General features: G+C 50.7%; 1 protein-coding gene across 3 annotated transcripts in view; it reads right to left on the bottom strand.

The window, feature by feature from the left end:
* Positions 1-10,265, bottom strand: part of B3GAT1 (beta-1,3-glucuronyltransferase 1) — a 39,555-nt gene extending 29,290 nt beyond the window's left edge. For 2 of the 3 annotated variants that reach the window (XM_074851139.1, XM_074851137.1), the window contains exon 1: positions 9,879-10,265. The gene's annotated coding sequence lies outside the window, so the exon portion shown is untranslated. The remainder of the gene's footprint in view (positions 1-9,878) is intronic. The other variant, XM_074851140.1, reaches the window with a different exon arrangement.
* Positions 10,266-13,784: the final 3,519 nt, after the last annotated feature.

Genomic DNA, 13,784 nt, shown 5'->3' with positions numbered 1-13,784 from the left:
CACCATAGCGTTAGCAGCAAGAGGAGTTGCCTGTGCTGGTCCCAACCTGAATGCGAACGCTCACCTACTCCCCAACACCTTTTTACCCCCACAGCCCAGGGTCTCAGCCCTGCATCACTGCATAGTTCACAATTTTCTCTGTTAACGAGAATGACTCAGGCTGTCGGATAAGTTATTAACTTCAGCAGCCAGAGTCTCTTCCCATTAGAGCGTTATGGTACGAGATGCCTGGGTGAGACAAAAAGGACTGCCAGGCAGAGGACAGAGCGCACGAGACAGCGATGAGAAGTAATGTTGGCAGCATTATTAAAAGATAAATTGGAGGAAGAAAGGAGGTGTATGTGTGGGGTGACAGCTTCAGAGGATTGTAACAAATCCTTTGCCACCAGGGGCTTCACAGCTGTCAAATGTCCCAAAGTCAGGGGACAGGGAGACAGCTTAGGTCCCCCTGCTCCACAGGTCAAAGCACCCCTCCACACACGTGTCCTGCTAGTGCAAAACCCCCAAAGTACTCAGCAGTAACAGATTTACAGTGTGCAATGTCCTCCTGACCCCAGCACCTCTTCACATGGTTACGGTGACAATAATCCCAGTATCCTCACAATGCCATGGACAGTTATTCCTCCACAAAGGGCAGAAATTGGCAGCTCCCCCTCCTACCGTCCTTTGGGCTTTATTTATAGGAAGGCACCTTTTATTGCCATTTTTGCTACTTCCTGAGGCTAGTCTGCCAGGCTCGAGGCAGAGATAGTATCTACACCTCCAGGATCCAGTCAGCTCCACCTTGCTGCCAAGGGATTCATCTTAAGAGTATTTTTATTCACAGTTATGCCTGCCAGGCCCCCTTCTCAATGCTCTTGGCTGAACACTGGCTGCTTGCACTTGGAGAATTTCAGAGCTAAAGTAACTAATAACTCAGAGTAACTAATAACTCTGTCTAAGGTAGATGTGACTTCAAACTGAGCCACCCAAGAACGAGTTGAACTCCCATCACATCGCTTCACAGTCTCTTTTAAACAATCTCCTGCCACACCTGAATCTCCCTGCTCAGGCATCTCACGTGCACACCAATGGCTTCCCACGCAGGTAGAGTTGTCCTGGTCCCCACCCTTACCACTCAGATTCCACCCCATCTTTTCACCGCTCCCAATTTTAGCGCTTCCAACTTTCTGCTGGTAAAAATCATGCCAGAAATGACGCTCATCTAACTGACAAACAGAAACAAATACTTCCAAACCCTCACAGAAGGTCATTCCAGGAGCTGCACGCTCTCTGAAAATGAGTATGTTAGAGTCACGCCTTGTGGATGTGCCACTATTATAAGAAAGACACTGGAAGAATTATTCATTAGTAGTGACTTCTGTAGCTCTAATCTCCATAACCAGCTGCCGTTCATCCAAGTGGATCACAGCCCACCTGAATAAACCTTTGAATGTCCATACAACTGCACATCACACAGCCAAAGTCAGCCTCTCCTGGGGCACCACATCCCTGCAGCTACTGCAAGAGCTGAGGATGGGAAGGATGGAATATTCCTGTATCTCACCAAGGCTGTAGGGAGCATGCAGACAGAGTGCCATAAACTGGCTGGCAGCCTTTCAAGGGTGGCAGGCTTGTGCCAGATTATACTTCTCTCTCCCAAATTAGAAGCAAAACGTGCCACTAGAAAGTCAGGTGAAAGCTGTCTCTCAAGGAAGCAAAGAGGCTGCCTCTCAGCACCACTGTGTGAGGCAGCATCTTAAAGCATCCTGCTCATCTGAGCACAGCCGCTGCCTCCCAAAAAAAGCCACAGCTCTCAGGATCCAGCCTTGCTTCGTGCTGTCCCAAACCTGCCTGCTTGCCCCGGCAGACACACGTCATGGGTTGCTGACCCCCACCATAAACTGTGCTAGGATTTAATCACGACACCGTTCTCGTCCCAGTCACACAGCCACACCAAGCCACTGATGGAGGCAGATAAATGGTATTGTTACAAATATCTATTTTCCTCAGCCCCAGAGCCTGAGCTGGGCAGTGGTATACACTGACCACAGGAGACAGGAAAGGACCAAACAGGCACTCGCTCTGCCTCAGCCATGCAGGTTTACCATCCAGACGTCATCCTTGCACAGTCCTGCCAGGCTTCCAGCAGCCAGCAAGCTCCCAGTTCAGAAGAGGACTGCAGCTTACTCCCTGTGTCTCACTCCCTCCTTCAGAGACCCAACCCACTCACAGATCTGCCTCTCAGCAACCATCATGTGCATCTATTATTCAGAAGAAATATCAACTTATTCATGAGCCAAAATAGGTTCCAGGTACCGCACCCAGTCTAACAAAATTCCTCCTGCAAAGCTGCTCTTTCCTCAACCTGGACTCAACTGAGAGGAGTGCAGTGCTGCTCTTGCTTTGATCCTTCCGGAGGGTTTTACAGCTTTGTTATGGTGAGGGGCAGGAGTTAACAACCCTGTCGGGCCGCTCCCTCCTTGTCTAGTTAATGTACCTCGTTAATGGCTTCGGCACAATATCGCTTACCTCCTGCACACTCCACAAACTCCAGCCTTTCCCTTGGGCTTGCAGTTACAGTTTCCCAAGGGATGGAAGGATGGTGGGGCAAGGAGGACATGGGAAGTGACGTGGTGCCCACAGGAGGACAGTGACTTACCAAGCACCTTGCCACAGGCCCCTGCAGAGCTCTTTGCATACCAGGGGGGCATCTAGCTACAGCAGGCACGCAGGGGCTCACAGAAAATCACCAAGCTCTGCTTCCCTTCATCAAATCTGAATGTGAATGTGGCAGTGCTGGACTCCTCAGGACAGTGTAATAGCTGCCCTGGGTTGGAGGATGGCTCCTACGCCCACTGAAACAGTATGAATGATTTCTTTCAGCATCTCCACACACAAAAAATCCTTCCAGAAGTGCTACTCCTTTGCTGATGACCAGCAAGGCTGGGTGGGCAGGCACAGAGAGAAGGAGGCAGGAGGAAACATGCAGGCTCAGTGCAACTCTTATTGCACTCTGAACATCCACAGCCATTCTAAAAATGAGCAGAGCACATCAGAGCAGACTGTAAAAAGGCCCAAAATCCTGCACTGGAGTGTCCCAAAATGGTACAGCACTCTGATGTGCTTCTCCTGAGCAGGGATGGGCTGAAGGCCTTGGGACAGTGGTTCCCACAGTACTAATTCCTACCCCAGGACTGCTGCATCAGAACAAGGCTGGCACTACGCTTCTGCGGTTGGATGGGAAGACATGAGCTGAAGCTGGAAAAAGCTCACTTGGATGCACTTGCCAGAAGCACTGCAGGGCCATCGGTGTCTCAGCACAGCTCCAGGTTTATTCTCCATGTCACAGACTAGGGGATGCAGATGGAAGAACCACCGAAGATCATCTAGTCAGGTCCTGTGTGACCAGAGCAACGCCACTTGCTGGGTTTTGCTCGTTCCCTGAGAAGCTGCTCTCCCCCAAGGACTTTCCCATGCAGCTGCTGGTAAGCACAGTCCTGGCCCTCACAGGGCCACCTGTGTTAAGAGAAATGCGTTGGAACACATTTCTTCTTTAGCTTTAGAAGCTGATAAACAGATGGAAAAACAAAAGGATGAAATCTAAGGAGTTTAGCCAGAACGCTTCAGCACCTGGTATTTATAGACCAGGCCAGGGGGAGGTAACCCAGGCACCCACTCCACTGTCACACTGCGTGTCTCTGCAGGAGGCCACAGTGCGCTGCTCCGAGGCAGCGTTACTCGTGCAGCTTGCTCAGCACCCACACACATATGCAACCAGACCCACTCATTCACAGCAGCACACGAAAGCATCTTAACCCTCACTTTGTGTCACCAGGAGAAGAGTACGGGCTATGCAAAACTACAACTTATCAGAAGCGGGATCCCTCTGCTACTGATGGCGATAGGAGTTATGCTTTTTATTCACTGAGAGCCAGAGTGGGCCCCGAATCACGCTGGCATTATGTTATGATAATGCTGGAAGTGTTATAAATGCCTTCCGTGCCAGACAAATCCTGGAGCAGGCTTCCAAATCCCCTCAAAATCCCCACTTGCATCTCTGCATTCATCCATTCATGAAATCCAGAGCAGAGCCTCAGCATCCATCCTTTCGCTCTTGGTCTCTTTCCAGCTGAATGGAAGGTGAGGCAGAGTCAAGGTATTTCTTCTGGATTAGCCTTCTTTTGTCTTTCGGGTGCCAAATCTGAGGAAGAAACTGTGCTAGGGCATTTAAGAATGATATCCAGCAAGGCAGCTGAGATAAATCCCATGACGCTTTCTCCTGTCAGAAAGTGAAACGCGTCTCATTCTCCACGAGCTCTGACCCCCATAACCACAGCGAGCTGTGGCACTGGAGAAACCGGGGCTCTGCCACCCACAGAAGACAATGTGCGGTGGTCACGAGGCTGGAGGAGGGAGACCTTGAAGCCGGCCGGGAGGAGATCCTCGTGCCGCAGCTGCCGATGTGGACATCGGCCTCCAGATGAATTCCCGCTCACAAAAGGCCCACCGAGAGCTGCACTGACCTTGAGGTGCCATCGGTGTGGATCCCCACAGCAGAGCTCACTGCCTAGATTCTTCGTGCAATCAACGGGGAGGATTCATTTGGCCTGTTTCAGATGAGTGTCTTCAGATGAGATGAACTGCACCCCGGAAGCGCTCGTTTCTCTTTACTACACGAGCCGACATCACATCTTCAGTACACTTAAGCAAATGGTTCCCCACCTTTCTGGGGGGTAAGCAGACTTTGTTCTCTGAGCTACAGCTTTCAATTCCCTACCCACTGGGCTGTGACAGTGTTCCCAGATGGCAGCAGTGCAGAAGAGCAAATTTTTCTGACAACCCAGCCCACCAGTCTAGAATGCACAAGGCAGGAATGGAAGGAGAGAGTCTAAACTCTACTTTCCACATTGCATTAGCAGGGCACCAGCTGCTGCTATTTCAGCGAGGATAACCAGTCTCCAGCAGACACTGCGGAAGGAACCTGAGGATCAGCGGACATCTCTTCTGTGGGCTCTGCAGTGCACACGTGTCTTTGCAACAGCCCGGAGCTGAACGGAGAGAATTCTCAGTCATGATGTGAAGATGTAAAACCCCTCCCCAGAGGTTTCAGAGATGGGTTAATGCCTTTCTGAAGACTGTCCCATTCTAAATGGCAGAATTTCTTCTCTGGGTTCCCTTAACTTTGCCAGGGGACTCCCTATGTGATCGCAGGACCATCACCTTTCCCTTGTCAGCATCTGGCTACACTTCCATCAAACCCAAATATGTAGTATTTTCTCCTTCCATCCTGTTTACTTACGTGCTATGCTCCAGTGCAGGGCCTAGATGTTCACAGCACCAAGGACTCTAGAGTATCAAACCATATCTCAGGAACTAACAATAAATAACATTCCAGGGCAGTGTACAGGCTGGAGCTGGGCCAGCAGTGTCCAGTACATTAACACACCCTTTGAGAGCTAATACATCACCTGCTCTTAAAGAACAGCCCAAGAAGCACAGGAAACCTTGTACAGAACTAGCCCTTGTCCTGTCTTTAGGAAAACAGCTCAGATCCAGGCAGGAGGGGGATCTTGAGCATTTCCTATTTATTCTGCTGTCACTGCCAAGCATATCACACCGCGTTCCCCATGGCTTATATGGATAGGATAGCTGGAGGGATTTCTGAGGTGCCGTTGCAGCTGGAAAACTTCTTAAAGGCTCTGTGGTACTTGGGCAGTACAGGGTATTTCTCAGACAGAAACACGGAGTATGTGTGTATCTGCACACGGCTGTACAAGGGGAAGAACACACAGGCCAGGATAGAAAATGTAGGTGTGCAAAGCTGTGCAAGTGTGCTCCAGGACAGCCCAGGTATCCATGAGGTATCTCGCTGTGCAGGAGTCATTTTATGAGCCTGTGAACAACATACTTTGGAAAGGGCCACTTGACACAGCTAACGGGTCCACAGACGGAGAGGGTCGAGAACAGGAGGAGGACTAAACTGGCTAAATTTGTGGGACAAAGCCATTATCACTGCAAGAGACTGGGATCTGCTCCCCAGCACAGTGAATTGTTCTCAGTTATTTCCTCAATCTCCCAGTGCCCCCGTTCCCTGGAGGCGTGGGGTTCCCATTAAAAAAAAAAATGTAGGAGGATATATTCAATAGTGACTAATAGGCTGTATTACTTGGAGCACTTGGGGGTGTTCATGTGTCTAGATCAGGATACAAAGATTGATTATGGGCCACACCCTGTGATCTCCAACTCAGCAAAGCCCTTATTAGCTTCTGAAGGTGAATCCAGCCCTGATGTCAGCTTGCCAACCCAAACACCAACAGTTAGGGCTAGCAGGAGAAAAAGGGAGAATCTATTCTCACTCTGCAGACCTTGTGCGTGGCAAAGATCACTTCTCTTGCCACCAGAGAAGAACACCGGTAGGTAACCGATTAAGGATCTCCACAAGCAAAACATAAAAGACAACACGTTACAGAGGACAAGGACCCATGAAAAAGACCCTGCAGAAGGCTCTTCCAATGACATTGCTTCCAGAAGATGCTTTGCCTTCAGGTGGCTTGAAGCCACACCAAAGGCATCTCCAGCCATACCCCCAAACAAGACTTACAGCTACAGCACACCTAACTTTTCAAGGCTACTGCATGCAATGGAGGGCTGCAGAAAAAGCAAAGGGTGAGAAAGCCACAGAGGGCATCCCCCACAGAGGAAGATGCTGAGCAAGGCCATCTTGCGTTCCCAGAAGTCAGAGGTTTTGCCGGTAAGTCCACATGAAAAGCAGCCCTTGGAAGCCAGGCAGCCTCTGACACTGCTCAACCCTACAAGACAAAATGCACAGTGGTGCAAGAAAGGACCATACCCTGTCTTCCTGTGGATTCATACCTGCCCACTGGGTTTTGTTTGAAGAAGAAAAAACTGCTTTTGCGCGAATTTCTTTTTTGAGCTAGTAGAAATAGAACGAGGGCAAGAGAGAGCTAAAGCACTGCAAAAGGCAACTGTCCAAGAAACACTAAAAACCAAATTGCAACATTTGCCCTAGTGTCTCTTAAAAGACAGTTATTTTCATTTCCCAAGGCTTCTGCTGTTGCAACATGAGGGTGCTGGAAAAGACTAAAAGGGCAGATGCACTGTTTTCCTTTAAGAAAGGATTATTTTGACACCGAGCAGCCAGCTTTGCACAAGTGCTCACACTTTGTTACTGGACAATTTCTTGGTCAGTTTAGGCCAGATGTCCCAGCTACAGCAATTGTTTGCCAGAAAGATGCAGCATTTGTGAGCGTGCTAAAAACCGTCAAGTCCCCGCATACTGGAGGCACTCGCTGCTGTTCTTGCCTCAGAAAGTGCACAACTGCAGAGCAAAAACCAGAAAGACACAGAACAACACTGCAGGTCAAGGGAGGAAAAAGGGCAAATCCAGGCATGGCTGCAGTTGGCTGGAGCTCTGCGAGACACTGCCCTGATGAGGACAAAGTCACCAGAGAACAGAATCGCTGACCCCAGCAGCACCGCGTCAGGCCTGTGATGCATATAAGTGACAGTCCCTTCCTAGGGTCAGGGCACTGTCCCCCCTTTGCATTCACACTCCACTATGAGCTACCTCGATGGGTTGGGATGCCAACTAACAGGTGGGAAAGCTCACCCCACCTCCTTGCCAACACATGCATGTGGAGGGAGACCTTTACGGATGCGCTCTTGCTTTGCAAAACGACATGAGAGTTGGGTCCCCAGGTCAGCCCGGCTTGGAGGGAGCCAGCTCTCATTAAAGCTGTTGCTGCGTTGCTAACGACTCCAAGTTCTCAGTGCTCCGCCGGAGAAGCTGACAGCGCTTCACTAGGAATGCCTATGGGGGGTGCAGGGAGGGATCTGTAACTCAGCTGCATGAAATGGGAAAGTACTCGGAGTCAATGTCACCGATTTCATTTTTCTTCCTCTGTCTTTCATACCCCCATACATATTCAACCAGGAAAATAAAATTATTGGTCAGCTACCTTCCCATTCTAGTAGCATCCACTGTCCTGCTGGCTTTGGCCATTTCCAAAGCTCCTGGCCCTATCATAGAATTAATCTTCCTGAGAGCAACAACCTTCTTTTTCACTAATCATTCAATTCCTTCACCAGAACATCTTCCATATTCCTCAATGCTTTGAAGTTGACACAGAAAACAGAGTGGAGTGCTACATACCAGAAGAAAATATTTTACCCTCTTTTCCTGAGTGCCTCCATTTTCCCACACCTATTTGATCCCAACTCTGACAGGTAAGTCAAGCAATCCCAACCACTGTCAGCTTCCAGCCAAATCTTGGTTAATTCATTCGCACTGGAGGTCTGTGTATAGAGTAGGACTAGTTACATGAACAAGGCAAGCAAGATGCATGTTGGGTGAGTTAGGAGAATTTCCTCATATGAGCAAGGATTACTCATGAAACAGAAGAATGACTTGAAGCTCCACTGTACCTTTACACAGCCCTTCTTGCATATTTATGTGCACAGACAAACACACCCAACCTCACTCATTTACACAAGTTGGTGTCACCTCACTGTAGATGTTCAGGGACACCAACTACTTACACAAGTACGTACAGACCTATGCAACAGACTGCGCAGCCTCTTCCAGTCCATATCACTGGACCACACGCTCCTTAGATGTGTGTACAAGCTCTCGCATCAATTCACAGCACACTGGGGCTCATGACTTTCTGCACTGTGTGCACATAAGCAGGGACTTCTGTGACACATCGTTATCTAAGTAACTAAAACGAATACTTCCTAACCCCATGCCAAGACCCACCAAGAAGGCCCTGAAGGCAAGGGGAGGAGTGGGTATCCGATGGACAGCACTGAAAAAAATGGATATTGCAGCAGCAAGATCCTGCCAAACATAGTGAGAGCCGCCCAGCCAAGACCTCTACTTGCTGGGATTTACTGGATATGGGCTCCACAGCTGTATACACCAGCTTCTCCTCAGTGCTCTCCCAAACATCTGGGCTAAGCCACCTCCCAATACTATTTGAACTTGTGCTTTCTGGTCTAACTGAGAGAAATTAGGACTTTCAGGGTCAGGGACCCAGGAATCAAGTCAGAGAGAGGCCCAGCAGAGAAAAGGAAAGCATCATTTGCGGACAGCTTCACTGGTCACCATGGACTTTCTCCCCCATAATCATCCTTTTTCATCCCCACCCACTCCCACAACATAACACAACACAGAGATCACTCCTCAGATGGCAAAGCATCGCTCAGCCATCTCCTATTCCTCCAAAGGACAGCACTCAGAAAGCTTTTCCCTTTAAGCAGCCTCAAAGTTGGCTCTCACCACTGCTGGCATGAATGAAAGGGATTTCAGTTCCCCCTCCTCCTAAATCCCATCCCTTTCTGTTGCAAAGAAAAGGCAGAGGATGACCAAGGGAAGAGAAAAGCAACTCTCTTGGTCGCCTCTCACCTCCCTCCTGTCTTTCTGCACAGATGCACCGGCGGGCTGGAAGGGCGCGGGGCCACTGTCGTCCCCACTCAGCTTCCCCGAAAGCCGCACGCCAGCCCACGAGGGCAGCCCCAGAGCAAGTGCAGGTCTGGGAGGGCAAGACTGAGAGCACAGTGCTCCTGGAGGCGAGACACGGGTGCATTTCCCCATAACCCAGGCAGCTTTCCCCAGGCAAAACAGCTTGGTGTCCTCAGGGACCCAGCCTGAAAAAGGGGGGGCAAAGTGATCTCCAGCACTGCAGCCCCCGGGACCCATTCTGCATTCTTTATAGACACTGGGAGGGGTAGAAAAATCGCTTTGAGTCTTTGCTGCTTCCTCCCACTCCCTGCCCGCTGCATACACACATCCACACACACACCCAGCCCTGTGCATAAAGGATCTCTGTCCTGCTCGGCTCAGCCATGCAATGTCTGCAAGAGGCAAGAGTTACCTTATCCCCACAGCCTGAGCCTCCTTCTCTCTCCATCGTGGCTGGGAAGCTGCTCCCATTCATGCTTTAATCCTGGGAACAGAGGCACGATTCAAAGCGGCTGTTCACCCACCAGAGTGGGCTCCCCGCAGCAACCTCCTCCTCCTCCTTCTCTCCTCCCTTTTTTCCTCGTTTGTTGGGTCCGGATTTTTTTTTTTTTTTTTTCTAATGTATTCTTTCTTAATCCAGGCAGCAAGCAAGACACTCCTTCATCGCCTCTCTGCCTCGCCGTTTCACTTGCAAAGAAACAGCATTGGAGAGATGCTTCCTCCTCCACTGCCTCTGTGGACCTCCGGTTCCCCAGGTCTCCTTTTCTGCAGCGTGGCGTCAAGGGAAAGAAAGAGAGTGAAAGAGGGAGGGAGCGTGCAAACAGGGAGGAGGAGGAGGAGGCCAACGGGGTGCGGGAGGAAGGAGCCAGAGCGTGGCTGGCTGCTTTGTATCCAGAGCAGTGCCGACAGCCCCTTCCCTCCCCCCCACCAGAGGAGGACCTGCGCTGCTAATGGTCTGTACCAATTTATTCCACTTAGGCAGGGGCACTTCTCCCTGCGACGGGAGGAAAAGCCAGGGAAGGCTCTGAGATGGCCCCTTACGGAATTGGTTCCTGCTCTCTTCACTCCACGGCATCACCCACCGAGTTTGCTGCCACAGGCTAGGGGAGACGCTCCCCCAGCCCAGCCGGCAAACAGAAAGTGTGAGGCTAGGAAGGGCTGGGTGTGAGGGAAGGCTCTTGCCGGTGAGGAGGCTCGGCACCTCTCCGAGAGAAAGCAGTGACCATATGCTAGGTGAGAAGCAAGGTTCCCTCCAGCCTCTCGGGAAGGCAGGCTCAGCTCTGCTCCACTTTCTGCACGCACTCTTCAGCCGAAGGTCCCTCCACTCCTCGTAGTGCATGTCTCCGTGCCTGGAGTGATGGCTCCCAGGCTGAGTTCACTTGGGCTTTGCCAGCAGTGGGTAACACTCATTAGATCTCGTGCAGCTCCTCTTCTATCTAACACCATGTCTTTGCATGGCCCCACTCAGCCATCCCTACCCAAACAGTGAGGTACCCCCACGTCTGCCCTGGCAGCTGACTAAGGGCCCCGGCACTGGGCACGGGACAGCATGAACATGCTTCCCCCATGAGAAGGGGGCTCTGGGTGTGACTAGGGCTGCCCCTAATCTGGGGACAATTGCACCAAGCCCAGAGGGCAGACAGGACACTTGTGTGACCTCTAACAATGCAGCAGGACCCTAGGGATGCTCCCATCCTTCATAGGGACCCCCTAGAGGACACAGGGCTTGAAGGGGCTGGGGACCAGAGTAAAGATCTTATCTCCTGATACTGCCCTTTAATAGTTAACCCAGGCAGGGCTGACTCATGCTCAGCAGCAGATTTCTCCGAGATGGCTGAACACCACAGTACGTATGTCTCCGAATGCCACGCTCGCAGCTGGACAGTTTAACACGAGCCAAAAGTCACTCTCGAGGTTGGGGGCGAGTTACCTGTTACCTGCTGCTGCCGCCTGCTCTCCTGCTTCCAACCAGATCAACCCCCTCCACATACCACCCTCTCTTCCTGGTTACACGTTCCACAGTGGACACGCACAGATCCACAGCTACAGCTACTCCCTTCTTACTCCCACTCTTCCAGATCTGGTAGGGTTACAGTGCCATGGTAACCTGGAGGTATAGGGAGATTTACTTACGCTTTACCAAAAAAGGAACGACAAATTAAAAACACAACCTTCCAGTTACTGTGAAAAGCTTCAGTACTCAGGGACCTGAGGTCCACATTGTGGAGCAATCTCAGTGATCTTCACCAGTGATTCCCACCGTTTTCACGGGGCTTTTTGTTTTGAATTTACAGCGTTCAGACCCCAGTTTTAACTTGTGCACCTTGAGGGGTACCTGGGAGCAGAGATGTCTGTTATGTTGCTTGGAAGTCAAAGCATCACCCACAAATTATCAAACATCAAGACATACCAACACATCCTAACTGCACCATCACAGGGCCACGGAGAGCGGCTCCCATACTCTTCCCTCCTGAAGGGAAGCAAGCTGGAGGACTCCACGCACGGCCCCAAGCCTCTGCCTCGGCTGGAAGTGAGCTTTGCTGAGACTGGCAGGGCCTGCACTGGACAAACCAGGGAGATGATGCCTCCACAGAGGGTGATGCTTGAAGGAAGGCACTTTGTTAACAGCCTCTCCCCTCAAACTGCACCTGCTCTGTGGTTGGAGAAGGATGAACAAGGACTGCCAATCCAGAATCCTTCATGCACAGCTAAAGAGACTGCACAGCCGGGCTAGCTTCTCCTCAGCCACCTCCTCTGCAAAACAAGGCAGTTCTTGCAATCAAAGGGAACATGGTCCTTTTTTTGTCCTTGGTCTCATTTTCTGCAAGGTACCTAGGGAGAGATCGGCTCCAAAGACTATTTGCCTGGGAATTTTGTGCCAATTCAGCTAGTACTAAGGGTTTCACTGAACTCTATGTCTATTAAAAATGCATAATGTCCACTTATATCAAAAGGGCGGATTCAGACCCAGCGCTTTTCCAGCATGTCCCAAGCTACCTACTCTTACAGCATTCAGGAGATGGATAGGAAGGAACTGTCCCTCGAGGCCTGTATCAAGAGATAAGAAAGGGCACATTCATTGACTATTTCAGGGCTGGGTGAGAGAGGGGAAAACAAGGGAGAAGAGACAGAAAAACACCGCTGCCACATAACCTAACCACATAAAAGCTCAGGGAGGAGGGAAAGGAGGTGTGCTACACCTGAGATTTATGAAAACTATGGGTGAGCAGTAACATTTCAGGCTCAGCCCTGCATCAGTGTTTCCGAAGACTCACGAAGGTGAAAGACATTGGGAAAAGTGTCAAAGAAGCTCAGGAGAGACATAGACACAGAGAGAGGGGCATTGCTGCATCCTTCCCCTCTCCCCCTGCCTGAAAATTACAGCCTGACTCGCTGAGAGCTCCTTTTTGTGATCAGAGCAGCAGAACAATGGTGCAGAGACACCGCTCTGACATTTTCCAAGGTTGTCCCTTTGAACCTTAGCATATCGACTTGTTTGCATGCTGGGTACGGAGTGTGCCACATTCACCAGAGCCAAATTCCAGGAGAGGGTAAGAGGCGTATGGGAGGAGAGGCTCAGGCAATCCTCCCAAAGGATCTCGGGATAAAGGGGGGAAGGGTGGTGTTTGCCTGGAATCCAGAGTGCTTCACAGAGGATGCAAATCTGAAACATGCAGCATCGCTGTTGACAGCAGTGTATATAAACAGAGCAGTATTTTCCCGCTCCCTCCCCCTTCTTATTATAGCACAGAATACCCCAAGTAAAATACATACACGCAACAATACACTATAAAAAGGAAAACAAAGCCCCAAGCATGTGCACGCGCACACACACACATAGATATTCTTCTGGGGAACGTAGCATATATTTAATACCTTAAATGTCATTTTTTAAATATTAATGCTGTGCTTCCGGCTAGGTTTATGTAAGGTTCATTACCACAGGACTGGAGGCACAAGAAAACCTAAACTAGATGCTCCCAGCCTGACACACTGCCCACCCCAGCCATCCCGAGGCCCACTCCTTGACTGTGCTCCATCTCCCCCTTCCAGACTCCAAAGCAGCAGCAGAGCTGGGGCAGACACATTCCCACCAGGCTTTTTCCCGGGAGGGGACAGAGCTGCGGCTCCTTTCCCCCCTCTTCCCCACGCTCGCGGCTCGCCATCTGGCGCTGTCAGGAGGATCTCTGCTTGGAACCGCGCTGCAGCCAGGCACAAACACGAGCGGATGCCTCTCTCTGGCTAAACAATAACCTCATTAGCCGAGGCAGCGCAGGGCAAAGGGAAGAGCGCGAGGGCAAATACTCAGCAAATAACA

The sequence above is a fragment of the Strix uralensis genome, chromosome 26, assembly GCF_047716275.1.
Source record: "Strix uralensis isolate ZFMK-TIS-50842 chromosome 26, bStrUra1, whole genome shotgun sequence".
Taxonomy (NCBI): Eukaryota; Metazoa; Chordata; class Aves; order Strigiformes; family Strigidae; genus Strix; species Strix uralensis.
Note: the sequence above shows the minus strand (reverse complement) of the source record. Positions and strands in the feature narration are given on the sequence as shown.